Genomic DNA, 27,055 nt, shown 5'->3' with positions numbered 1-27,055 from the left:
GTGAATTCTTGTGAAGTGCTTAGCATTCCTATATTAGCAAGATAGCTTGGGCGGGGGGGATGTGTGTTCTTATGGGGGAGAATACAACTATTAGCTTTATAGGATCAACTCTTATCCATAGAGGGATGCACATTAATATTACCACAGTCAAATATTTTCATGATGCATGTGTCACAAGCTGAAATCTCTGCATCTTAGGGGTATGTGGAAGATTATATGCTCAGATCTGTGCTTTAACACATGCACCATATATCTGCTGACCTTCTGGCACTGTTGCTTGTCTATGTTTGTTTGGAAATAGTTCTTTTACTAAGTGGGATATTTCTGAGGGGCTGATATTTATGAGGGAATGTGTAGCTGGAGTCATATGACAATGGTAACGATAAGCAATGTGCCTATGTGAATGGAAAAGGTGTGATATTTTACTGTTGTTTTCTTAGTTTTGTAGCTTTCTCAGATGAATTATGTGTTGCAATCCATAAAAAAAGACATCTTTGTCCAGAAAGATTTTTATTGTATTTTATTTGGAAAAGTGTTTCATGACTCTTTTATTACATTTTAGTGTTCTAACATTTTAATGATTAAAGAAGAGTGAAACTTCAAACAGATTTTTTTGAAGGCAGTTTTGGAGAAACTTTAGGTATATGCATGAAAAGATATGTACCAACTACTGCACCTGAACCTTTCTGCTTCAACATAGAAAATCTGACTGAAAGGTGAAACTGCTACAGAGAAAATATTTGTGTGATATTAAAATACTATCTGCAGAACAGAGAAAAATTTATCAGAAAAAGATTTTATTCAGACTTTGGATTTTTCTTACAAATGTGGAGGTTCTTATCTGTGTAATGTACCATATTTCACTAGAGAAAGATTTTTGTCACAATAATTTGTATATATACATTTAGGCTCTGATGAATATCAGGTAAAAATAACATGAAATTCAATTCTGGAAAGCTGCATTTTGTAATAAATGTTCTCAAGATTTACTAATCTATCACATTATGTGGCAAGATATATGGTAAGAGATAACAGTGAACAGTAGAAGATGGGGTTGCTGAAGACACATTTTGGATAGATTTAAACAAGTGGTGGCTGAAGGTTTTTTAGTTGTTTGTTGTGGTTTTGTTTTTTTCCTATATTTTTTAATTTCATCAATTTACTTAAGGGACATAATTCTATGAAATGTTGGTACTGGTACCCTAACAAGCTACTCAGAAATGTAAATGTGTAAACCATTTGTATTTTAAGTCAGTCCTAACTGTTGCCACTGAGATGCTAGGCTTGCCTTGGAGGGCATGACTTTGGGACTGTGTTAATACACCGCTGTATGTCTTTCTAGGCTGGCTTGCTGCTAATGGCTGTTAGCTCCTCACACTGACTTATAGTGGATTTCTAGTTTAACTACAATCACTTGGTAGGATTTCAATTTGCCACTGTATGTTGAACCAGCAAAACTGTACCCTGCTTTCCCAGGGAAGTCTTGAATGCTTGTGCCTCTTAATGTGAAATTAGTTACAGCTCTTCACCTGCTCAACAACAAAAGACTATACATAAACTTGCACTGGCTTGTAGGGCAGGTGCAATGTCATCAGGAGATGGATGGGTCACTCCCTTGTTTCACTTCAAATTGAAGCTAAGATTAATCATGGTGTTACCAGCTTCTAGAACAGATTAGTTAATGGGAACTAACTGTGAGCTCACTGAAGCAGCACTAATCTTGCTGCTTGCAATGAAGTGTCTGTCTTTGATCAGCTCATTCTTTCTCAGCGGGCCAAAAAATAGCCACAGGATACGAGTGCTTAGTTTACAATCATGTTAATTTTGCTTTAGGTTTGTCTTTAGCTGTTGGAGATTAATGAATCAAAATGGTGTTTAAATTTACAACCAGTTCTCCTCTAATCACTTGGCAGTATTATTTCTAGCTGTTTTCTACTCTGAGCCAATCATCTACAGGACTCTGCTCTTCTGCCATGTGATAGTGGGGTGCGGCCTTAAATGTCTAGGAACTAGCAAGATGATGGCAGAGGGTATTGAGGATTTTTTTTGCTCTTCCGACTGTTTCCTGTGCTGTGTATCTGTTGCAACTGTGTCCAAATACACCATTTGCCTTTCTTCTTCACTTGTTTTTGCCCATACAAAAATCTTCTCTGACCTTAGAAGAAGAGCCCCTTTTGATTTCACTAGCATGCATCGGACATAGCAACTGTATGATGGGGATATTCATATATGTGGAAGTGCAGACAGGACCTTTGATGCTTGACAGCTAAGCACAAGCAAAGGGTCTGCTTAACAAGGTCTACATATGCTAGCATTTGGATAAGCAGCTGTCATGTGCAATCATAGTTTTTTTTCAGTTTCTTGGGGTTTCACTGTAAAGGGAAAACTAAGGTGGAGAGTTTGAGTGTCCTTCTGAAGTGTTTCCATCTCCTATAGACAACCTAGATGTTTTGGTTCTGTAAAGATTTGATTTGAACTCTGGTACCCTCCAAAGGTATTATGCACATAAAATTCTTTGCTATCGCTATTTACCTTTGAAGTGTTTCCTTTCAGGGAGGAAAGCTGAGTGGGAAGTGTGCTTGTTCTAGAGAAATAATCTTAAATTACGAGACCAGTGATGTCTGCTAGCAAACACCTGAAGAAGGGAAAAAAAATCTTATGTAGTAGGTGTTGGTTCAGAAAGTCTCTTGGGTCAGAAACAGTTGCCAGGCAGGTGTTGGCCAAATTTAATGGGATATCGCTCTTGTGGTTTTTCTTTTTTTTTTTTTTTTTTCTTTACCATACTATCTTCATTTTACAGGTAATATTTATTTTATAGAAGTGCTGAAGAGGTGTAACTTCTTAATGTTTATTAAAAAAATGTTTTCTCTGACCTGAATGGAAGTTCCTACAGATGAGTGTGCTGTATTTTTGTTTATGAATAGCTTTACATAGAGAGCAGAAACACTTATTTTTTCTTTTGATAGAGGAAGCAAACAAACCTGTTTAATCTCTGCATTGTTCTTTACTTTTGTTTTGGGTGGGGACCCAAGTCCATGGGCAGCTGATGTTGTGTAGCACTGGTATTTGTTCTAGTTCCAGTATAGTTTGAACGTGGCTGTGAGACTGTTTCTGGGCATTAAAGCCTGATGCTAATACCCCTGATGCACTATCTCTTATCATGTTGAGGAGTCTTCTTTGTCATGAATTCATTAGTTTCATGCAGAGATCGTATATAATTCTGATTGCTGCTTGCAGGGAAACTTTAAAGAGAGGAATGGATACCGATAATTACCGAAACACCTCAATTCTGTGTGAGAATTGGGAGAAATTTTCATATCCATTAACCTTGTAGTAAGACCTTGCTGAAGTTTCTTTTTCTCACCTTTTTACGTGATAGCATTATGCTTGACTTGATGCAGAAACTTAACATCTGTCCTGTTTTAAAAAAACAGTCAATTTGATTGTAAACTTGAGTCCATAGCAGGGAACTCTCAGCTGGCTAGCTTCATCTAGCTGTTTTCCTGTGCTCCAGGAGGCAGAGGTTCACCTCTTCAGCTGGAGAAAACTGGCAAAGCTCTAGGGAGGTTGTGTAGGTGTGTGTTCTCTTTAACCAGGCCTTAATATGGACCATTGTTTGAAGGGAAAAAACCAATATAAGCAAATAATAAATAAATCTGCTCTAGTGTAAAGCATAAGTAAATCATATTGATCCTTTCAATAATTGCTCCCTTGGCACCAATGTGGATTGGCAGTGCATCCAAATGTGTATAATCTTTGGGTGGAGTTGTGCTCTTGTGGACACCCACTGTCTCATGGTGTTTACCAAGGAAAATGCTTTTTATTCTGCTGCTGTTTGTTCACAGTATCTATTTTCCCATAGTGTGTGTGTTCCCATATTCCTTATACTGAAATGGGGAGGGAGAAAACAAAAGGTAAAGACAAATCTCCTGGTGTTCTCAGTATGGTTGCTTCCATTCGGGGCTTCCCATTTGATATGTGTATACTTGTGGTATTTTTCCTGGGTAATTATGAAGGGGCAACTCACAGGGGTTACATGAACCATGTTACAGAATGAGAGCTTTGAAAAACATAGCGTGACATAAAGACTGTTTTGGCTTTTCTACTGTATTTATGCTTCCAAATTAGAGGAAAAAAACCTAAGGCCTACTACCATGTTCTCCTGAAATAAATATAATTTAGAGTAGTTGGAGAGGAGCTGGACAAGAGGAGTACAGACATAGCTACAGCTCATCTTCTTTTAGAAGGTTTTGTGGTTTTGTCACCTGTACCCAGCCTGGTGCATTGTTCACAGGGCTTCTTCATTGTAGTTGATAAAATAAACGGTTGTGGTGAGTTGACCCTGTCTAGATGCCAGGGTCCCATGAAAGCTGCTCTATCACACCCCTTCCTCAGCTGGACAAAGGGGGGGGGAAGCTTGTGGGTCAAGATAGGGACAAGGAAAGATTATTCACCAATTACCATCACTGGCAAAACAGACTTGACTTGGGGGGGGAATAATTTATTACCAGTGAAATCAGAATGGGTTTTATTTATCATTATCCTAATCTTAAAAACACCTTCCTCCCACCCCTCCCTTCTTGTTGGGCTTAATTTTACTCCCGATTTCCTCTACCTCCTCCCCCTCAGAGATGCAGGGGAATGGGTGTTGTGGTCAGTTCATCACACATTGTTTCTGCTGCTCCTTGCTCCTCAGAGGGAGGACTCCTCCGCTCTTCCCCTGCTTGGCGTGTGTCCCCTGCAGGGTCACAAGTCCTGCCAGCAAAGCTGCTCCAGTGTGGGCTCATGTCTCCCACAGGGCCACAGGTCTGGCCAGGAGTCTGCTCCAGCATGGGCTTCCCACAGGATCACAGCCTCCTTTGGACATCCACCTGCTCCAGTATGGGGTCCTCCATGGGCTGCAGGACAACAGCCTGCCTCACCATGGTCTTCACTGCAGGCTGCAGGGGAATCTCTGCTCCAGTGTCTGGAGCACCTCCTTCCCTTCCTTCTTCATATTCTCTCGCATATTCTCACTCCTCTCTCTGGCTGTAGTTGTGTAGCTTTTTTTACCCCCTTCATAAATATGTTATCCCAGAGGTGCTACCATCGTCACTGATGGGCTTGGCCTTGGCCAGCAGTAGGTCCATCTTGGAGCCAGCTGGCATTGGCCCTATCAGACATAGGGGAAGCTTCTAGCAGTCTCTGACAAAAGCCACCCCTGTATCCTGCCCCGGCTACCAAAACCTTGCCATGCAAACCCAATACAATGTTTCTGTCTGAACAGTTGTCTAATGGTGTGCAAGGTAAGCATGGAAGTAATGCTGATTTTCTCAAACAAGTCTTTTTTTGAATTCTAACTGAAAAAGAAGATGAAGTGAAAGAGAATGACATATAATGGGCTGAAAAATTTGAAAAAGATAAGAGGAGCATGACAGAACAAAGTTATTACAAATATGTAGTCTAGGTGAGTATCCTTTAGGACTTCTTGCATATCTGTGTTTGTACATGTGGATATGTATATCCTATCACTTTTGCCTTGATGACTGGCAAACAAAAGTATGGGACAGAATCAACACCACATATGAATATGAAAGTGCTTCCAATTATGTTAAAATTTTTCTAACACATCTGTTATATATTCTCTCAGCTATAGGTAAAAATTGAGTGAGAGAATAGAAAGTAAGAGCAAGCGGCTGACAAAAATGAACAGTGGAAAAGATGAGTTTAATGTTTGTGACAATTGCTTGTAAATAAGGCAGTTCCAGGGCTGCCTTCAGGAATATAGTGCCTGGGACTGGTGTTCTAGTGTGTGTGGGGAAACTCTGAACCATTTTGAGCTCCTGAATACAGGGTTCATTCTTGGGTATATCAAGTCTGCTAAGTGCAAAGGGTTTCCAGATGGTATAAATATAACTTATTCGTGTTTTAAGTTTTCTTTATGCTGTAAGAAAAGAAGAAAATGGCAATTGTGCAAATAAGCCCACAGCCTATGCGAGCTTGCAAGTTCTGTATATCTAGCCGTCACATTTATGTCTTTATTGTACTTCTAGCCACTTGGTTCCTCTTAAGTAATGTATATTTGGGGTTTTTTTTCTATTAACAAATTTCATTTTAGTCTGAAAATTTTCCTCTTATTACGTTGCTGCAAACAGCAAGCAAGAGGGAGGTGTTCATAGGGAAGATTGCTGTGAAGATTTCGGATGTACTGTGTTATTGTTTTCTGATATTATTGAAAATTGATTCAGTAGGAACTTGTTGCCAGATAAGTTTTCCATCTTTGAAGCACTCTGTTTTCCCTGAGGAGCTCTTACTGAAACTGATGATAACTAGGTATGGTGACCCCTTTTTGGGATGGCTCATCTCATTCTTCAAAGAGAAGTCCCTAGGTGTTCTTTGCTATTTTGTGCAGGAATGTTTAATTATTTCAGATTCTTAGGAAACAATTCTTATTTGTGCAAGGTTGCTTTTGACTATACTCTCATCTGCCGAACTTCAGGAATATTTCACCCTAGTGTGGAAAAAAAATCATACTTTAATGCTTAGCTTTACATGATTTGCTGTATCATCACTGCGAACAACCAGCACTTACAGAGATTAAGGAGTTACACAGCTAAAATCATACACATACTGATAAATAAAATAATTCTGGTCACATCAACATGGCCATGAAAATAGCATGTCATTTTAACATAGCTGAAAATTGAGGGGGGGACAATGTTCATTTACAACTGTTGGGGGGAAGTGGAGGGAATAAATATGGTCTTCATGTGCCTGTAAATTTGCCAGGTAGTCCACGTATGTGTAAGCATCCTTTTTGTTAAACTACTGGTTCCTTCCCTTGGTGGATGACTAGCAGCTTCTTAATGTTTCTGGGGATTGTTGTGTAATGCATGTGAATAATAACACCAAATACACTCCGCAGTCTGGGTAAATACAGTTTGTTGCGATGATCCTAGAAAGCAATGGGTACTGTTACGCTGAACTTTTTGTTCATGAATCATCTTCTTAACACTCAAGTTAGGTTTTGGTGATTGGCATGCTGTATCTGTGTCACTTCAGTGTGATGCTGCTGAAATGAATGATTCTTGTACGAACTTTAGGCTCCAAAGGCTTATGCAGGTGTTTTTAGTGGGCATAAGATATTTCTACATGTGCCATACCATATGAAGCAGCCTCTGCTGTGACTCTCTGTTCTCTAACCTGACTTCTTTTGCATGTGGTCCTCCTGGCTATGCCATGTAGCTTCCAGGTCACCTGCCTGAGGAGCACTGTAAGAGAAGAACTTAGGGCTGAGAGCTTCTAGCAACAAAACTACAGTGATCTTACTACTCTGAGAATTGTCCGCAGTGTGGTATCCACACCAGTGCGACAGTATCTATGAATTGTCTGGTTTTGCTTTAGGATTTCTTTCAATGCCCACAATTTCTTGAGACAAAAAACAGGAAGTAAAACTAATTTTTTGAGGCATAAATAATATGATTGGGCATTTAGATGTTTGTCGTGTGTGTTCTCCACCCTTAGTTAGTCATGGCTGTGGGAAGAACCTACTTGCCAAATACTTGATTCATAACTATGCTGTGCAAATCTTGTTATCGTGTAATAGTGTGAGGTAGAATATAAATTCTGAGTGCAGGTCTCTCCTAAAGGCTGGATGTAAAGTGATAACATAGACACAGATCTGGAACTGTTACCCTGCAGCTCAGCAGCTTGGTGTTTATTTTTACTCATGTAGAAGGCTTCTGTATTTTTCACTAAGCAAGAGACTAATGTGTAGACTTTCCTGGGACTGTAACTTTACGGATTGATTTCTTTAAACTACATGTGAATTTGTTCCATTTCTCTGTTCATGAACCCCTATCAATGAAGTGCATAGCAAGATAAAAGTATTCATTACCTTCAACTACTTTGAGAATAAATAGGTTTTCATATTGTCAGTTTCATACTGTAATTAACAGCATTACGGAGTGCCTGCCAATGTGAAGTGCAGAACTTGAAAAAGATTAGAAAAGAAACCTCAGTGCTGTTCAGCCTTTACCTCCAGCCCTGCAGCTTTCCAAAAAGTATACAGTAGACTTTCATTCTAGTGAATATTTCTTGGCTCCAACAGATAAAGCCTTCAGTTTCCTGGGAGAGGACAGAGCATAGAAAATTCTGGTTGCATATTCACGAGTGAAATCCATTTAATGCTACTAGAAGATCTTGAGAATTTTTAAAATAATGATAAGGGGAATCTAATTTCAGTGAAGCAGAGTTCATCCTTGATAAAGGGATTTTCAGAAACCAGTTCATTGTAACTATAGAAACACCTGAATTTTCTAATCTTTGATGGAGAATGAGAACAGACTTTTCCGAGTTCTTGGTAAATCCCAGAGCTGATAGTGAATGCTAAACACACTGAATGTAGTAGGAAAGAGGCTCTTTGGAACTTGCTTCCAGTAAAACATTCTCTAAATCGGAGTAATAGCCTCACTAAGCTGCTTAATAATGAAAACAGTGGTCAGAGGAGTGTAGCAGTGAATGTCCTTGGAGGTGGGAGTAAAAGGCTGAAGCAATGTAAATTAATTTTCTGAATCTTTCACCTCTGCTCACAGCCCTCTTTTAGGAAAGTGGAAACAAAACCAAGTGTGCTTTTGCACTTACAAAAGAAGAGAACAAAACTTCAGGTAACACTAAACAGGAATGGAAATAATATAGACTGCTATGTAGGCAATCAAAAATCTGGATAATACAGGGAAGATGAAAGGCTACTTTAAAACTATAGCTTTACTGTAAAAGACAAGCATTGGGTGAAAGTCACTAAGAAAGTGAGCACCCTACTTAAATTTGAACAGGATTTGATATGGAGCCAAGTTCAGACTGAAGTGGTATGTACTGAACCTGAACTAATTCTTCATATTCTGCTAGAAAACTTGTTGCTTCTCCTTTGGGTGTTGTCAAATGGGAAGGAAAAGCAAAAAATGGACTGATGGGAAAGATTTCCTTAAAGGTGCTTTTTGTTTTTGACATAAGGGGATCTTTGGTTATCTTGGAACACTCCCGCCTGTAGGTAACATGTAATGTGCTTCGGAATGTTTGTGAAGGAATTTAGACTGCAAAACACAGTTTAAAAATGCCAATGTGAGCTAAGTCAAATCACACTAAAGTAAATAATGAGTCATAAAGCACAACAAGGTGTTCAGTGCGATGGTTCACAAATAGTATATTCAGTGCCATGCTTAACAAAACACTTAGTTTCCTATTCTTCCTGTTGCTAATTTTGTAGATCTTGTCACTGAAAAGTGATGAGCTAGATTCTCAGCTAGTGAAAATCTGCGTATGTAATCAAACTTGCATAGTTTAATTGCAGCCATCTCAAGTACCTCTATAGCACTGTGAAGACTGATTTTTAAATGGGTAAGGCCTCTGCCAGTAGTGAATGCCACTAATGCAATGCATGAAAACTTAGTTTGCAAGCAATATTGCTTGAAGGATGAGTCCTCCCTCCACTACATCATAGAAGAGGGGGGACTATGTTGTGAATGTAGTCTCTTAAAATTTCTCAGGGAGCTGCATAGGTAGTTAGACACACAATGACTCTTTTATTTAAGACAATTTAGCTTTAATAGGAGGTTTGTGGCTAAAGGCCCATGCAGCTCTTTGAAAATATGGTAGCTGGATTGCAACAAGCTATAGGGACCCTAATAAGCACTTTAAACCCAGTAACTCAGTGCTGTTAGAGAAAACTTATCTGATGGTCTAAAACCTGAAATCAGAAATCAGTCAAACTATTTCTCACTCTCTCATGCAGAAAGAATCTTTCTTTCATGAGAGAAAGACTTATCTTTTTCTGGAGTATACAGCAGGATTTTGTGATGTTCTTTCTTTGACAGCTGTAAGTTAACTTTGTGCATGTGTCGTTTTTTTAAACTTCTTTATTTGGTCAGGTAAAAAGTTTTGTCCCAGGTTTGACTTGAGATTTTTCCCCAAACTGTAATTTCAATTGTCATTCCATACTGCTTGCTTAACATATGTGCATTTTCAGCTGAATAAGATTTTGTAGTTGTAAAACTGTTGTTAATTAAATACCAGTGTGATTAAATACCATAAGCACCTTTGCTTCTCAGAGAAGGCAGCTACAATTTCAGATAATACTTAGTTATTATGTAGGGTGGCTTCTTCATAAGTATCAAGAAGAGTATACTCATCTCCATTTTCCAGGATCACATGGGTGGCTGGACTTGTCTCTTGGTTGAGCTAGAGAAGCAGAATCCAGGAGTATTCAAACCCCTGCACCCTTAAGACAGTGCTAATTGTCAGTTTGAGTGTGAGAGATTGAGAGTGGCATTGCTCTCTGCAGGTGACTCACCTAACATATCTCTCTAAGCTTGTCAGTCACTCAGGCAGTCCCTGAGGTCAGGAGAGACAGATCCTGTGGTGCAAGCCTGTGCAGCTGTTCTGCTTCTAGTTCTGCTGTCTGAGATGTGGGCAAGAATAACCATAAACTGGTATGGACTAGTGCCTTCTACCATGTTACTTTTCTCTCTCTTGGAAATACCTTACTTGATACAATCTGTGATTTCATTTGTAGGCTTTGTTTCCCTTTTGTTTTTCAGGCTGACATAATCGCCCTCTGGAAGATCTGGAAAATATACAAGTAAGTTTTTAGCCTTTGGGTGTTTTTCTTTTCTTCCTCCTCTGAGTCATGTTCTGGAAGGCCATGTCATTCAGCAGTGTCTGTCTAGAGAGCTCACAAAGACTATCTTCCTAACACAGGACATTAAATTTCTTGACAACAGGTGATGAATTTTTCAGAATTCCTGAAAAATTTCAAGGTATGTTTCAGCTTTCACTGCAGATTAACCTGAAGCAAAAGTGCATGCTAACAGTCTTTGCAGCAGTACAAAAGTCTCAGAATTTGAGTGGGAATCTAGAAAAATATGTATTTTGGCTTTTTTTTCATTAGAACTTATAGAACTAGAGGCAGAAGAGTAGCAGGGTCTAATTTTATTTGACCTTAATATCATGTTTTGGCCAGCATCTGCAGTTACAGATAGCAGGTGATCTGGATTTATGTTGTACCTTCAGCAGGGTAAGCAAGCAAAGAGCTTGCACAGATTAACCTGAGTAGACAATTGCATATCTTTCCATCCAGGTGTAAGATTATTTTTTACACAGTGTGTAGTTCTTGTCTGAAGCTTTCTTGTGGCAGATGGTCTTCTCTCAAAGTGCAGTTTTTCTGGGGTGGGGATGTCTCCATGGTCTTTTAAAAAGAATAATGACCAGAGGATGCAATCTTTGCTTACTGGGGAACTGAATATAATACTTGCCATCCAGAGTGTTGATTTTTCTAGGGAAAAATACAACCTACTACTCCCTCTCCTGGCCTCATAGGGGAAATATATGGAATTGTCAAAAGGGGGCATTCTTGCTTTTTCAGACAAATGAAAAATAAGTCATAACTGTTACAGTTAGACCTGTCATTTAGGTAGAGCAGAAATTGCTCAAGTTGACAAAGTCTTCAGCCAAAGCAAATATAACAGTTGGAATATTAAATATCAAAAGTGATTTGCGGACTAATTTAATCTCTTATTTTGTGGACAGAGGTTTTATCTATCTCACCTAAGGTTTACCCAAAGCTTTTATTAATTGATGAAAATGCCCACTGCAATGTTATACACATTCTCTCTGTGTATAAAAATATATACCCCCCTAGTTGTTAGTTAAATCTCATCTAGAACAATTCTCAATATATCCATGAAAATATGTATGTGACAAAGTCCTGCCAGTCTGATATAAGGATTTATTTCAACCGATTTTGCACTTTCTGACCTATGTAGAGGTGCCAAGTAATAGTTGGGCAAACTGTGCATTCTTATTAAAATCTCTCAAAAGGACAAACCCTTATGTATAGCCAATCTAGATGTACCTCTGAAAATTGAGAAAATACTGATCCCCTGGGTAGTTCTTTCTCATTGAAACAAGAGCAAATCCAGTACTGACTGTGCAAATAGAGAAAGATGTTGGCTTTAAGCTTCTATGTTAAAAGATGTCGACAAAGATGTTCACTTCTGAGTTTGCCTGAGCACTTGTGGATTAAACCTGTTAACACACAGGTTCAAACCAGTGCTGATAGTTCCTGTTTATAACCAAATTTTACTCTGCTTCTCACAGGTATTTGTAATATTTTTATTTGCTCTATTGAAGAAAATACTTGTAATGGTCCTTATGATTAGGTAAAGTCTTCCTATACATGGTAATGAATATGCTTTACCATTAATATTCTGGATTGACTAGGGGGAAGCAAACATGAACTGCATTAAAAAAAACACATCTGAAGTTATATAGTTTTTCTCTTGCCTAAAGACTCATTTCTTTCTCTTTGGAATTCAGTTTATCTAGCTAATGCAAATAAAAAATATGACTTCTATCTGCCCTAAGATTATAGAACATTTTAGTTACCATGTTCTAAAAAGATGTTGTTTTTTCAGCCAAGATTCTGTTTTTTATACCCCAACATCTAAGTGTAGTACAGTGTTAGGGTTGGAATAAAGACGTTTTTCATGCTAGAAGGTATAATCACAAGACACCAGTGCAACAAACAGGTTAAGGGTTCATACTACTTTTGAAGTATATAACTTTAGAGCATCTGTAGAGATGGCCATAAAATAGTTTAGTTCTAAAAGAAACAAAAAAATTTCAATGATCTTTCTGCACTACCAATCACATCCTGTTGTCATTTATACTTGAGGAAAGTGGGTGCAAGGCACTACCAGATACTACTTTCTCAACAAATTTATAAGTAATCACTAAGCTGCAGAGAAATAGACAGTGTTTACACTGACAAATTTCTCATGGTAATGGAAGAAAAGCATTGGCCTGAAGCACTTGCTTCTGAGCTCCTCATATCTCTACTTAGCCAGGGTGGGAGGTTAATTTGGAGTTAAATATTTGCATCAAATACGCAAGCTTGTTATGCTTTAAATTGCTAGTGTAGACATACTCTTATAGAGACTTGGGCTGGGGTATTTGAGAAAGATTAAGTCGAAATGAAAAGGAGGAACAGAACAAAGGACCATAGAAAAGCAGCTGTAAGTATAAGGAAGAAATATACTAAGTATAATCTGTACTCATTGTCAACTCAAAATAAAATGGGAGTGGATAAAAGAATTGCAATTAACCCACTAAGCAAAACAATGGCAAAAGGAGAAAAGAAGTTTAAAAGGTGGACAGAAAACAGAGGCAAGATGGTCAGTCTGCTCCTTTAGTTAAATTACTGAGTATATGTTTGCTGGGATTCTGCCTGCAAATGTATTCTTCCCTTACATGTAGTGCGATCATTTTTAGGATTGCTGACTGGGGCAGCAGGGGGGAATTCTTCCATTTCACAGCTGTTTTGTACTACTTTACACCAAATGGTGCTCCTTAGGGTTGACTACAGCAGGATTTAAATATAAAGATTGCCATTTTGGTTTGGGACAGATTATGCCCAAGTGTGTGCTTTGAGTATGGTTTTACTCCACTGCAAGCTAGAATGTCTCCTAAGATAAATAATAATTTATTACTATGACTTTTTATTAGGAATCTATTATTAGTGGCCATTTGGCGAACAAAATGCTATAGTAGAAATATGGTTGTATTTAGAATATGTTTACTGGTATGTTTGTGCAGACGAGGGAGTGTAAGATATTTAGCTGTAAAAAAAACCCCCAAAACAACAAACCAAACAAAACACAAACTAAAACAAACAAAAAACCTATAAATGTTCTTCACACATCATGAAATAGAAATCAGGTAATGGATTACTTACAGACTTCCCCAAAATCATGTTTGTACGTGAACAAATGAAAGTACCCTCAAACAATAGCCTTGCTATTGCACAGCAATTGTTCGTTCCTGGTTGTCTTCCTTAATATTGTAACTTGCCCATCACACGTTAAGACACATGTGACTAGTTTTGGATTTGATACTGCAAGGTGCTGAGTGCTTTTGCCTTGATCCTGTAGTGCATTTAAGGATGTATGCAAGAAATGAGTAAGCTCCAGTGGGATGACTTGTGTACTTGGTATGAAGCATGTAACCTGGTCCTTGGGCAAGCTCCAGATGACTTTGCCACTCAGAGACATAGACCTGGAGGTGAACCTTGCTGCAGTCTCAAGCTTGTTGTTGAAGTTAATCAAGAATTCTTTATTTACGGCATTGTATCATGCTGCAGTTTCACAGATCTTAATATGTTTTTTCCAGAAGGTGTGTCCTGTCTCTTTGTGCTCCAGTTTTAAGTGTTTTCTGTTTCGCTGGAAACCAGTGAAGCTTTTGTCTGCTCTTTGAACAGTTCCCTTTTTACTGATGATTCTGTGCTGAAGATGATAGTGAGTTTGAAACAGTACAGCTGCTTCTGTAATTGCTTTACTGAGCTGTAGCTTGGCATCTCTGAGATGGTTTTGATTGCTGAATTTACTGTTGGCTTTAAAGTTCCTGGAAATATGTAGCTTACACATACACATGCTGTGGCCCAGAGAACTGAGCAGATGAGTTATTTCAGCTTCAGGTACGGGAAGAATAGGAGGCTTGCACACAGTGTTTATGTAGATTCTTGTGCTTGCCACTGACCTATGGTCAGACCTAATTCCAAGATGTAAAGGAAGAGGGAAGGAACTTGCTGTGACTGTAGGGAGGTATTGATCAGGCCATAAGCTAAGAGGGTAAAGTGCCATACGAACAGCCAGGAATAATCCTTTGTGGGATAGCATGAAGTAAGCTCTACATCCTGGAGCTCTGCTATCAATGATAAATTCAAGCCAAGTTATTTTGGTAAGACTTCAATTACACAGTGAAAGATCTATATTGTTCCAAACACTGCTCAAAGAGCTGGGGAAGATAAAAATCACCTGAACAACCTGGTGATGAGGAAACTGAAAAGTATCTAAAATCTCTGCTAGTTCACAGCACTAGAGAGAATATAATGGCAACCAGATGTTGCATAAACCCAGGGATCTAACTCTTGAGGGGAACAAACTTAGATTGACAAGAAGTAAGATAAGTAATCCAAGGACATGCTATTGTGCCAGCCTGATCCAGTAAAATGCTTCAACTGAGGGTCAAGCTTGCCCAGCTCCTGTTTAACCAAACGGATTTGTGAGAACTCAGTGTTTCACATTACTGGTCCTTTAGCTGACTTTGTAGTGAAGTTGTCAGGATGACAATTGTTTCTGGTTTATGTCAACACCATGCTCTGGCTAATCCAGGTGAGGAACACAGTTATGATTCCTCTAATATTAATGAATTCTGTGTCTGTCCAGTTTTAGAGGAAACTGGGTACACAGCACTCTTGCTAACATTTTTCTGTTTTAACTCAAGCCAGCAATGATCTGCTTTAGGCTTTTTTCAGCTCATGATAATTTTGAGGTCCCAAAAGAAGTTTCAGATGCCTGGTTCTTGCTTGTATTAATACCTCTTTGGACAATACAAGGGATAAATTTTCTCAGCAGTGTAATGGACTCTAGTTTAAGTAAGAATTGGTATGAGAGGTTTTGATACCAAATTTGAACTTGATTCTGTATAGAGGTCAAATTTGGTGTCAAAACTATCAAGATTTGCATGTTGATTTGGCTGTGAATTTCCACATGGGCTGCTGGACATGCTTCAGCTGAAACCATACTCCTGTAGACCTTGGTTTCATTTAAAGGGGAGGAAAACCCCAAATCCTTGACAGGGAAAGCTAAGGAGCTCTGAGATCAGTCTTTGAGCTTGTACCTGCAATGAATGTAGTGCAAAACTTTATTAGGACAAAACTTTATTAGGGGAATTGAGAGCAATTAAGCTGATCTGTTCTTGAAACTCCCCCACAGAAACTACTCATCTGATATGACACAGAAGATGAAATAAGCCAAAATTTCCTGGTCAAGCGTCTACTTATCTCACAGGTAAGAGCAAAACTCCAAGGGGTTCTCGGCATCTGGAAGTTCTGGAACTCTTGGCTTGGCTTTGGCTTCAAGTATTAGTGCAAATATTGCAACAAGTAAGAAACTAAGCAGGGAAATGCTTTTGGAGTTAGAATGGTGGGTGGCAAGAAAAGGTAAGCCAGAGCAGAATGATAAATAATGTGTTAGTCTCTGAAAGGAGAAGTGTCGTCTTATTTCTGACACACTGTCAAGAAGATGTTTTACTGATTTGACTTTCTGTGTTGAAGAACACACAACAGTTACTTAGTAAGTGTTTTTATAGGGAATCTCACCCATGTTACAATAAACTGAGCTCAAAGATAACATATCTTTTATGCTTTTACGCTTTTTGGATGATAACTGTGAAAAATTACCTAGTGAAGGTTAGCAAGCTGTACCTGTGGCCATTTTCTCATGACCCCTGAGTGATAAAGTTTACTATCTTGGATCATGATGCGCTGTCAAATGACAGGTTTGCCTGTCTGGCCAACAAAAAGTAATTGAGGAGTGTTATAGTTTTACAATCCATGTTTCATCAAATTTGTAGCTTTTTGAGCTGTTAGACCTGAACAAAGTAGGTCAACATTGACAGAATAGGTTGGCTCTCATTTTTCTTCAGTTTTTGACTACTCTGTGTGTGCCTTGTGCCTAAAAGCATCATATAGGAAGCATGTAGTTTTCTGGAGGTATTGCTGTTATAATTTCACTTATAGCTTGAGTTAGGATTTTTGGTCTTATAGTAGAGTATTATTTTTTTTGTGGTTGCTGTTCTAGAATCTGTATCTTGAATCCCAGATCTGCATGAATTAAAACGAGTAATTTGATAGACTACTGTAAGTGGGGAATTAGGAAATCCCTACCATCTGGAATTGCTTAATAGTGGAAGCTTTGCTGACCTTAGGTTAGCTGTCCACAAGGCACTTATTTTCGTAGGTATGGGGCCAAGATATGGAGCTGCAAAATTCCTTCTCTTGCTCTGTTTCTTACCCTCTTCCCTTTAGTAATAGTTTCATCTGCTGCACCCGTGTTGTCCTGAAATATGTGAGTAACTGGGGGGAAAAAACCACACACCCCCCAAAAAAACCCAACAAAAAAAAATCCCAAACCAAAAAAACCCAAACAAATGTGTGTGGTTTTTTTTTTTTTTTTTTTAAATACTCTTTTAAGCTTTGGGGCAGCAGTATCTGTATAAATAGATCCTTATGGCTGAGTTTCCCTGAAGCTGTTCAATACCGGCTGAGTTTCCCCGAAGCTGTTCAATACCTGCTGATTCTGTGACTAGCTTGGTGATTTTTAGATAGCTTCATCCTTGCATTCCCTCATCTGTATGAAGTGTCTTATATTGCCACTTTGAATTGGTATAAGCCTAATAATAAATGTGTAGCAAATTATAAAATCAAAGACAGGCTGGTTTATAGCCCTTATGCTTTTCCAGGCAAGCTGTGTCTAGGAAGAGGAAAGATTAAAGAAAAAAGGCTGCTTTGGCTACAGAAGGGGACTTATTTAACTTCTGTAGGGAAACAGAATTAACAGTGGTACCAAAGACAAAAGAAAAGCATGTTACTTAGAAAAGGCTTTGTACGTGGTACTGTACTATCAGTATAGTGTGCAGGCTGCTCTGTTTTGAATTACGCTCTGACCTTAGGTTTTGGGGCCTAACAGAGAATTGCAGGTGAGGAGGGAGAGGTTAGATTTTTACTTAGTGAACTGCCACTTCTCTGTGCTTTAGGATATTCTCACGGATCTCAGAAGTATGTTCTTCAGGAATTCTACTTCAGATCCATCCTTCATATGCTGCATTGGAACTGGATAAGCGTATTTATTCTTTCAAGCCCTGTTTGCCTTTTATAGTGTACAGAAGCTACCATTAAGAAACAGTCTGTGATAACATTCTGATGGGGAAAGGAAAGCTAATTATTCAGAACTTTCTGTAAAAAAGATTTCTCAACTTTTTCAGAAGTTTGGCTTCTACAGATGGACTTCTTATAGAAGTCTTGTATGGTGTTCTTGACTAGAAAAAGATATTAGGGAACATTTTAGATGCATTCATTTCTTGCTAACTGGAAAACAAAGCCTTACATTAGTTAAAAGCTTTGATACCTACCTGTTAGTTGTCTGTTTCAGGCAAACAACTTGGTAAATAGACTTCACTGTAACCCCAGAACACCTCAAGCACTGAAAATCCTACACTTCCATGTACTGGAGAAAATGGAGATCTGTATTTGTGCTATAGCAGTAAGATAGTTCATGATCACATACAAATGGGGGAAAAAGCTTTCATTTGAGGTGTTGGATGAACTGAAAGACCTCAGGATGAAAATGTGTTTTTCAAGTTACATGTAGTGTAACTGTGGTAGCATAGCTAGATAAGACTGGTGTTCAATATGCATAAAACAGTAGAAAAGGTGTTAAATGAGCTGGAAAAATTAGGAATGACGGAACTAGTGTGGGGACCAAATGCTTCTCTTTTGCATGAAGTGCCTGAACTCACTGGTACAGACTCTCTGTAAATATGTTAAGGGCAAATGAAGCAATTACAGTATCATAGGAATTATTGACCAAGATTCCAAAGTAAATGAAGTGCTTAAATATTTGCAAGAAACGAAAATATTTTTATATTAGCACTGGTCTTCAGCAGAGCACATACTAGGCTGAAGCAACTTTGTAAAGGAAAACATTTGTGAGAAAAATATGTAATGGACAAAGTTTAAGCTTATACCTTGTGCTTGAACGTTTTGATGTGAAATAAAGGAAAGCTAGACTTTTTGAAAAAATGTTTTGTTTTATTGTATTAGGAAAGGACTTTTTTCTGCTTATGTTTGGTATTGGGAAAAAGTTTTTGCAGGATACTAAGGTACACTTTTTTTCCAGCCTGCAGTTGTTATGGATTTTCTTAAATTAAAAAAAAAACAACAAACAAAAACCCCAACAATGGAATAACAAAAAAAAAAATCCAACTTGAAGCAACTCTGAGGGATTTGCTAGCATATTATTTTGCCCTGAGGCAGGATCAATTTTACCTGTTATTCAAGAAAGAAGTTTGTCTTGCTTACCTTTAAAAACCATTGTGATAAAGACTAAGTCTTCCTGCTTTCATCTGTTCACGTGTTTGACTCTCCTTACCTGGTACGTAGGAATCTAAGTCTGTTATTTCTTGTCTTCTCTGTGTTGAACAATTAGACAATCTTTGCAGCAGCCTTTAACATAGTGGAAGACTGTTAGTATCTCCTCAAATGAGCTTTGTTTCACAAAACAGTTTTGCTAAAGGCAGTCAGATATAGCACAAATAGGAAAATATTATGTAGGAAACACAAAGATGATACTCAGAGCCAAACCCAACTGCAAGTGTAGAAACACTCACCCTGTTTGCTTCTTGATTTTTTTCCTTCTTGATTCAGGAGTATTTCCTTCTAAATATCCCCTTAAAGGACAAGAATAATTTTGTGGCTTTGCAGCACTGTTGCTATTATTAATGGGTACAGCTCCCTCCACTATGTGTGTGTGGTTTTTCAAAGTTTGTAGCAAGCGTGCTGTGGTCTGCATTGGATATGTGTATTTCACTTCCACATTACAGAGGGGAGGGACTAGACCAGTTGTTTCATGTACTACTGTGTCAAATAGCCTGAGAGACACCTAGCCTCCCATAAGACTTTGCATATTTGAATCTCATCTATCAAAGGAAAGTCTGATATTTTCTAGGATGCCACAATTTGTGGAAATGAATGAGCTTAATTAAGCTCATGGGAAGCTCTCACAAATGGCTAGAGATAAATATCAAATGGGGTCAATACACTGTCATGAGACTTTTGGCTTGTTACTGGATGTTCCCATCCCTTTGGGATGGCCTAGAGGGCAAGGACTTCTGAGAAGATTGGGGTCGGCCATGATTAAAGCTATATTTAGAAACTTTTTTAATTGCATAGACTTCAGGCACATTAGAGCTGGCTGACTTTTTTTTATGGAACAGTTTTCTGTTAGAAAATGCAGTTTAGTGGAAATCAGAATGTTTCATGGGACTATGACAATCTGACTGCAGCTTTTGACAGGAAGAGAGAAAATTAACTCGGTTTTTCAGTGTTTCAGTAATATGAGAATGTGTCATTTGGACAACGTATGCCTTATTGAACTATTTGACGTTTCATGTTGAAACTCAAAGCAGAATGATAGTAATCATACTATTCTACCAAGATATGCATTCAAGAATATAATATTAAGTATTTATCTACTACACACAGAAATTATTTGACAATAATTCATATTAAAATGAAATGTGTGGGTTAACCACAAAATCTTCCCCAAATGCCACTTCCATAGAATGTTATTTGTGTTTTTTATTCTAGTTTGGAACAAAAGAAAAATTAAAAATGCTGGAATTTCTTGGAAAATAGAAGTTCTCAGTTGAGGGACGCTGGGCAGAATAAAAAACAAATTCTGATATAAATAAAATCTGTCAGTGGAAAAGGTATTGGCCGGTCCTGTGAGTCTGGAAAGCAAGTAGCGGGCCCAGATTTTGCTACAGGCTACATAGAAACAGTGTAAAGTACCTACTGAACACAAAAAGTGACCAACCTGGTAGAAGTCAGAGGGCTGGGAAAAGACACTGTAGGAACAAGGAGACTATATGAAATGACTTGGAAACTCAGCCTCAGGGATAACCAGGCCAACTGTTCCTGATGGATGGCTGGAAATTGGGAGCAGGCACTGAGACATGAGGAAATAACCATGGGCAAAAGCAATATAATGGTCCTGGATGTACCCTGACATTTTTTGAATATAGATAAATCCCACCAAGAAATTCCTCTTGAGTAAATTTAATACCTGTATGTACAACTTGATAGCGTCCCTTGCCAAGGGGCACTGAGAAATGTTCATTGGGATGATGGGATCAGCTCCTGGATTTATTGTTGCAACTTGCCAGCTACTAAGGTGGGTTGACTGGCAGCACGTATTTATTTGCACTTCAATGAGGAGAGAAGGGTGTTTGCTACCTATCAATTTTGAGTTCACTTTAAATGGTAGGTGAACTACTAAAGACTAAAAACCAAAGGACTAGTTAATGATTATAGTGCTAGAAACACAGTTAGAAAAGGAAACTGTAAAAACCTGACACAAGATCTGAGAGTGTCTTGCATTAGTTTCTTGTTTTAGCTTGTACTTAGGATTTCCCCCAAGGTATTTGTTACAAACAGCTAAGGATCTACTTGCTAGTGCTGTTTCTTGATAAGAATTCCATGTCTAGTTTGATTCCTGGTTGGATTGGGTGGCTGCTTTTGAATTTGCACAGCATGTTATAGGTTTGGACATTCGTGCTCTTGCTTCTAGCTGTTTGGTGTAAGGGAGGGTGCTAATGTGGTATACCCAGGCTGGTTTGGAATTGGATCACACTACATCTGTGCAGGCTAAGTGCAAGGAAGCCCTGCAGAGTAGGTGTTTCTGCCTTTATTCTTCAAGAAAATCAGGGGCATTGCAGTTACAAATTTTGTTTAAAATTTTGTAAGCTACCTATCAGAAGAGGTATTTTTAGCATTATGGCTTATTTATGTGTTTCCCTTTCTTGGCAGCATGATTGTGTTGCATTCATGGCTTGAGCATTTTCAGGTGACCTGCCAACACTGACTAATGCCATCAAGTATAGTTTGGGGCTCCAGAATCCCAACACAGTTCTCCAGTCTCTAGATCATAGTACATAGTAGTGGCTACAGAAGTAATAGCACAGAAATAAAATATACTTATATAACAACCTTAGTTTGCTTATTCACAACTCTCACAGCTTTTCGCTTTTGTGCAAATGGTAATGTGTTCTGGTGATTTTCTTGTTTTCTGAAACATGCAGGAAGTGCAAACAGAATCTATCTTGCAGCGCACTCCCTGTTAACTAGTAAACACCAGTCATACACTTACACTGCTGACATACTGTGTCAGCAGTGGCAGACTGCAAACTCCAATATTTCTATTTGTGAATCTACCTCTCAAACCATGATCCCCCTTCCCAGAGCAGTTCCAGGTTAGTAACCTTGCTTCTACTGCTACATCTGGGAGAGTGACAGAGCTTCAGCCAATGTTTCCTATTGCTGCCTTGGTAATTATGAGTTCTTCATGCATCTCGCTGAAAAGCAGAACCACACTCTGGACCCACAAATTAAAATTCTGAAGTGGTACTGTTGATGGAGGAATAATTGTCTTTTGCACTACATGGGCACACAGGAGGTTTTTTCTTGGTACATTTTTTCATACAAAAAATACATAGGAAAATGATGTAATACAACTTAATATATGCTACTGTGTCCCATCTTGGGGGATGAATATGTCATTCCGTATGCTGTAGCTAAATATAAATGAACTGTTATTAATGATTGCCATAATGTTTTCTAGCAGTTAGCTGGCTGTGATTCTAGGAATTTTTTTCCACTGTGTTTTGAAGGGTTAGGTTATTTAAACTTACTATCAAATAGAATCAGATCAAAGTGAGCTAATTTTTCTTAAACACTAATCATTTTAAGGCTATTGAACTAAATATAGAGGCAGTTCATTAAATCATTAAAACAGCCTGCAATAATGCTCACAAAGTCATTATAGTGCTATTCCCCAGCCAGAGAGGTGGTGTTGCCTTAAGCACAGTTTAATCAAATTAGATGGTGGGCTATGTCCTGGGGTTTCTCCTATTGATATTCATTAAAAATACATGATTTATCACTAATCTCTGTAAGGTATATCCTACTCCTCCAAATGAATTTTGTAAATGTCAGGGGGAAGAAAACAGAATAGTTTATTGTTATAAGAATTTAAGCGTGGTGTGATCACATTTACATTTGTATACTATGTAATTTAGTGATAGATAATAATTTTAATGTGCCTTTAAAATTTTTGTCCTTAGTTAAAAAGTGAACAAAAATGGAAAACCCTCAGGAGTAGTCACTTTATATTTTAGTACTGTATAGGCATATGAATTAACTTTAGAATTAATTATTTTGTAGATCATCATACAGTTTGCTCTTATAGATTGTCTGTAAAAGTTTACTGTTGAATTTCATGTAATCCTTTTGGTACAATTTTCGACTTTTCTTTTTATTTGAAACACTTTAGTGTTGTAACTCCCCTCTTCTTCCCCCTTTGCTGTTTTGATTTCTTTTAAGTATTTTCTTGTTTTAAATTGGGAGCAAACATTAATGAGAAGACCACACACAAACATTCCCCTCTGTGCTGTCACCACTACTCCTTTTTTTAGTGATAATTTCTTCATTTATGTAATGCTTTAGTCCAGTAACACCCTACAAATGGGGTAGATTGTCACCTAACACCTAGACATGCAGCTGATTAATGGTGCTGCGTGAGGCTCTACCACACTTCAGACCAGGAAGAAACACATTTCTGATTACAATGGTAATTTGGAAACAGTACAGTGTAATTACTCAAGCTGGAATTTGCCTGACTTATCCTGACTCTTAAGCGCTCTGTAAATTTCCCTTGTTTTGGTATTGTTGTCACTTATGAATCTTTGATAGTGCTTGGAACCTCAGTTGAACATCCCCAGTGATACCATTGCTGTTCTGAGAATTTCTTGGTATTCTGTTGAGTCACTTCTGTTGCAGGAAAGAACTACCTACTGAACTTAGTTGTGGCTGCCTGCAGTGCTTATCCAGGGCCAGAGTTCACTGGGGTCAGTTTAAAAAAAGAAAAAAGCTATAAGATTTCTGGGGGATGCGGATCAAGTTCTCAGTGTCCTGAAAATCTTCTGTCAAAGCTCAGCATTCAGCCAGTGCTGCTTAGCTTATGGGCTTTGCTATGCGGACACAGATTAGTAGGAAACTATTTACTTGATTGTTGGGTATTAATCATATTGCCACAGAACTGCCACTTCATTGAGACTGACTTGAATATAAAATGTAATAGTTTTGTTGTAATTGCTGAGGTGGTGCCATAATTTCCGAGATGTTCATATAACAGCACTTGCACTAGAAACTTCAGATGTGGTTTTAAAACAGTGTCCCACTTGCATTTCAGATGTGCCAAAAGCTATTGTCAATTACACTGAGGTAAATGTGAACAGATTGCTGTCACCGACTCCACTGTTGATTTACACCGGCATGTCTGAAAGAAGAGCTTATTTCTATACTTTTTAGAAATTGAAAACATTCTTCAAGGCAAATAATTACTCTGCTGGACACTTGAATACAGGTAGCTTTGGTTTTATTGGGCTGTAGCTAAATGTAACTGTGATGCCAGACCAGTTGAAGGCTAAGTTGGTGCTGTTGAACTTCCACCCCGCCTCCCTTAGGCTGGCACAGGAGCTTGCCTCATGCTAGTACAAGTAGGTTCAAGAACATAAACCTGCAGAAAAGCTTTCATGTTGGCAGCTGAACTCTTTAAGATGTCTAACTGTAGGATTTGACAAATGCCAGTTCTAGGTGCAAGGAAGAGGACAGGGATGTACAACATGGCGAGGAGAAAGGTAGGCCAAGAGCAGTGCTAGCTGAGGGGGGGCAGAAAGGTCACAGAGCTGTAGTCTGAGTTAAAGAACAGTAGTGTTTTTGCTCATGATCTTATTTCCAGCCATGTGTGGGGTTTTTTTGGGTTTTGGGTTTTTTCATACTGAAGCACTGGGTTTTGGAACAGTGAGGTTCCTGAAAATCAGAGCTGTTCCAAACTTTTAGCCCTGCTGGTGTTGTGAAGGAAAGATTGAAAATGTCCTGAACACAAGGGAGCTCCATTGACTAAGGCTTCACACAAGTTCAAAAGGTACAGTTCAGGTAGAAAAGAGATCTTCTTTTCTTAACTGGCTGCTAATGTCATGCTTTTTAAACGAACCCCCTGATATTTTTGAAATGCGAGTTGTGATTTTTCTTTTTTATATGTCCTGGGTTGGCTAAAGTGGACTAGAGGAAGCAACCACAGAGGCAGCTGAATGGCACAAAAGATTTGTATCACTGTAGGCCCTGCTGCTGCAGGGTGCAGCATGTGTGTGAGCAGCTCTGGCTGCACGCAACCCCAGTGGAGCTTTAGTGTAGGTCTGGCAATCAGCCCACAAGCCTTAATCCTGCAAATATACATCACACGCTTCATTTTATACTCGTGAGAAGCCCAGCCTAAATGAAATCCTATTAAATTGTGGGTCTAGAGCTAATTAAACATCTGCCTTTCAGTGATTTTTTTTTTTTATTAGTGAGATTACATATAGTGTATAGGTAAGTACACATCTGTAGGATTGGTTCTAATTGATTATTTCTTTTTAAAGACAATAGATGAAGCATTTGTGTTCTATTTTCCTATAACAGATCAGCATAAGAAAGTGCTGATGAAAGACACCATCTAATTTACCTAGTTTTACTTCTGTTTCAAAACTCTTCAAAGCAAAGTGCAAGGAACAACAGGGCAGCTGGCTATTAAGCATAGGCTCTTCAGCTCCAAGCCTTTAAGGTGAGATGTGAACAAGACTATGCCTTAATTATTGGCAACAACTAGCTTTGCTTTTCAAAGTAATAAATGGGGGTCCTTACAAAGTCTTTTCTTAAGTAGCTAAATGCATAATCCACCTGGGATATTGTTTTAAAATTCATTTCATCTTCAGTAATTTGATCAGAGAAAGAGTTGTATTGGTCATTTCTCTTGTGTAAGAACTGTGTCGCACCTAGGGGCAAGGAACATTTATTTTCATGATTAATACCTGTGAGTTTCATGGCCTAATGAGAAAGCCCTAGATGTATTTGAAATGAAATTGCCATTTTTTTCCCCCACCCTTCATTCAACTCAGGTAAACACTTTGACTACTATCCTTCTCCATTTGGGTGCAAAGATCCTGTATTACCCACTGACACGCTGGCAATAGTATTTATTTGTGTATGTAGTTGCAATATTAAGGTATGTGAGTTCTGAAACAAGTAATTTTAGGTGGACACCTGTATGCATTTGTGTAACTTAGTATAATTCTCAAAGATGAATAGCCCCAGAATTGTGAGAATGAAAGTTAATGAAATATTTTGCCCTACTTTCCCTGGCACCCATCTAACCTGACCAAGAAATCTAAGGCTAGGTTTTGCATTGCTATAGTAAGTCTATCAGTCTTTTCACTGCAACCTCCTATTTGTTGAAGTTCGGTCTGAAATGTGTATGTACCTAAAAACAAATGGAGGAAAAAAACACCTTGGAAATGGTGCAGGTAGTCATATTTCTCATGTAACACCTTGGCTTGAAAGTATTTTGAGTGGACTTTAAACGTCCTAGTCTTCCCCCTGCCCCAGTGTAAAAAGGCAGCATTAGTGTACTTCATAATCTCTCACTGCAGTGTCTTCTTGCCTTTCTCTCATGTTGACTCCTACCTTGCATACTATAGCTTGTCTGCATTAAATTGCAGATCCCTGGGGTGAAGGGCATGCTTAGTTCCCAAAACCCCTTATACACTTATGGCTTTGCATAAATATTAAAATAAAACATACCAGCAAATAAAGCATGAATTTTATATTTATTTTACATCCCCTCTCCTGTTCCTGCAAAGTCATTCACTGAAAGTGCAACTTGTTGGGTGAGACGCAAAAAAGTGAATGGAGTGCATTGGGGTGGGGAAGGAGGACATGGACCCCTCATTAGGGTAACTAGGAAAAGGCTGAAGGGTGGGTTTCACCTGTTAGAGCTACCAGTATCATTAAATGTTTATCTTATGGTGCCCAGAAGCCCAAGTGGCTAGCCAGAACTCCACTGTGTTAGGAAATTAAAGAATACGGAACAATACGATGTCTGATGCCTTGATGAACTGGCAGCCTAAGCAGTGCTGCTATGTAATGTAGCATGTAGTTGGGTTTTGATTTTGTTGTTGTTTGGCTTTGTATTGATGTTTTCATATAATGCATTTGTGTTTCTCTCTTAGCCTCTGCAGTGGTGAATGTCATCTTTAAAAATAAGAAGTGATTCTGCTTGTTCAGTAGGAATGCCCTGAGGAAGGCTTTAAAGAGATAGTACTGGCCCACCTCATTCAACTCACCTAGATGTGTTAGAGTAATAATCTGCTTGTGACATAGTAAAGTCCAGCTGCTTAGCTGTTTCTGTGCACATCAGAACATGCAGGAACACAGCTCTGCAGAGAGCAAGAGCCAGTTTAAAAACTAAGGGTCAGAATACTGGTGAGCAGCCTTGGATGGGACTATATGGCATGGTTCAGTGCATTA

At 38.5% G+C, this 27,055-nt stretch overlaps 1 long non-coding RNA gene across 1 annotated transcript; it reads left to right on the top strand.

Annotated features, from left to right (window-relative positions):
* Window positions 1-10,366: 10,366 nt before the first annotated feature.
* On the top strand, window positions 10,367-15,885 carry LOC126038237 (uncharacterized). The gene is made up of 3 exons (XR_007505963.1): window positions 10,367-10,466; window positions 10,550-10,615; window positions 15,807-15,885. It is a non-coding gene; the product is annotated as an uncharacterized LOC126038237 (long non-coding RNA).
* Window positions 15,886-27,055: the final 11,170 nt, after the last annotated feature.

This window comes from Accipiter gentilis, chromosome 5, assembly GCF_929443795.1.
Source record: "Accipiter gentilis chromosome 5, bAccGen1.1, whole genome shotgun sequence".
Classification (NCBI taxonomy): Eukaryota; Metazoa; Chordata; class Aves; order Accipitriformes; family Accipitridae; genus Astur; species Astur gentilis.
This window is presented reverse-complemented; position numbering and strand designations above follow the sequence as displayed.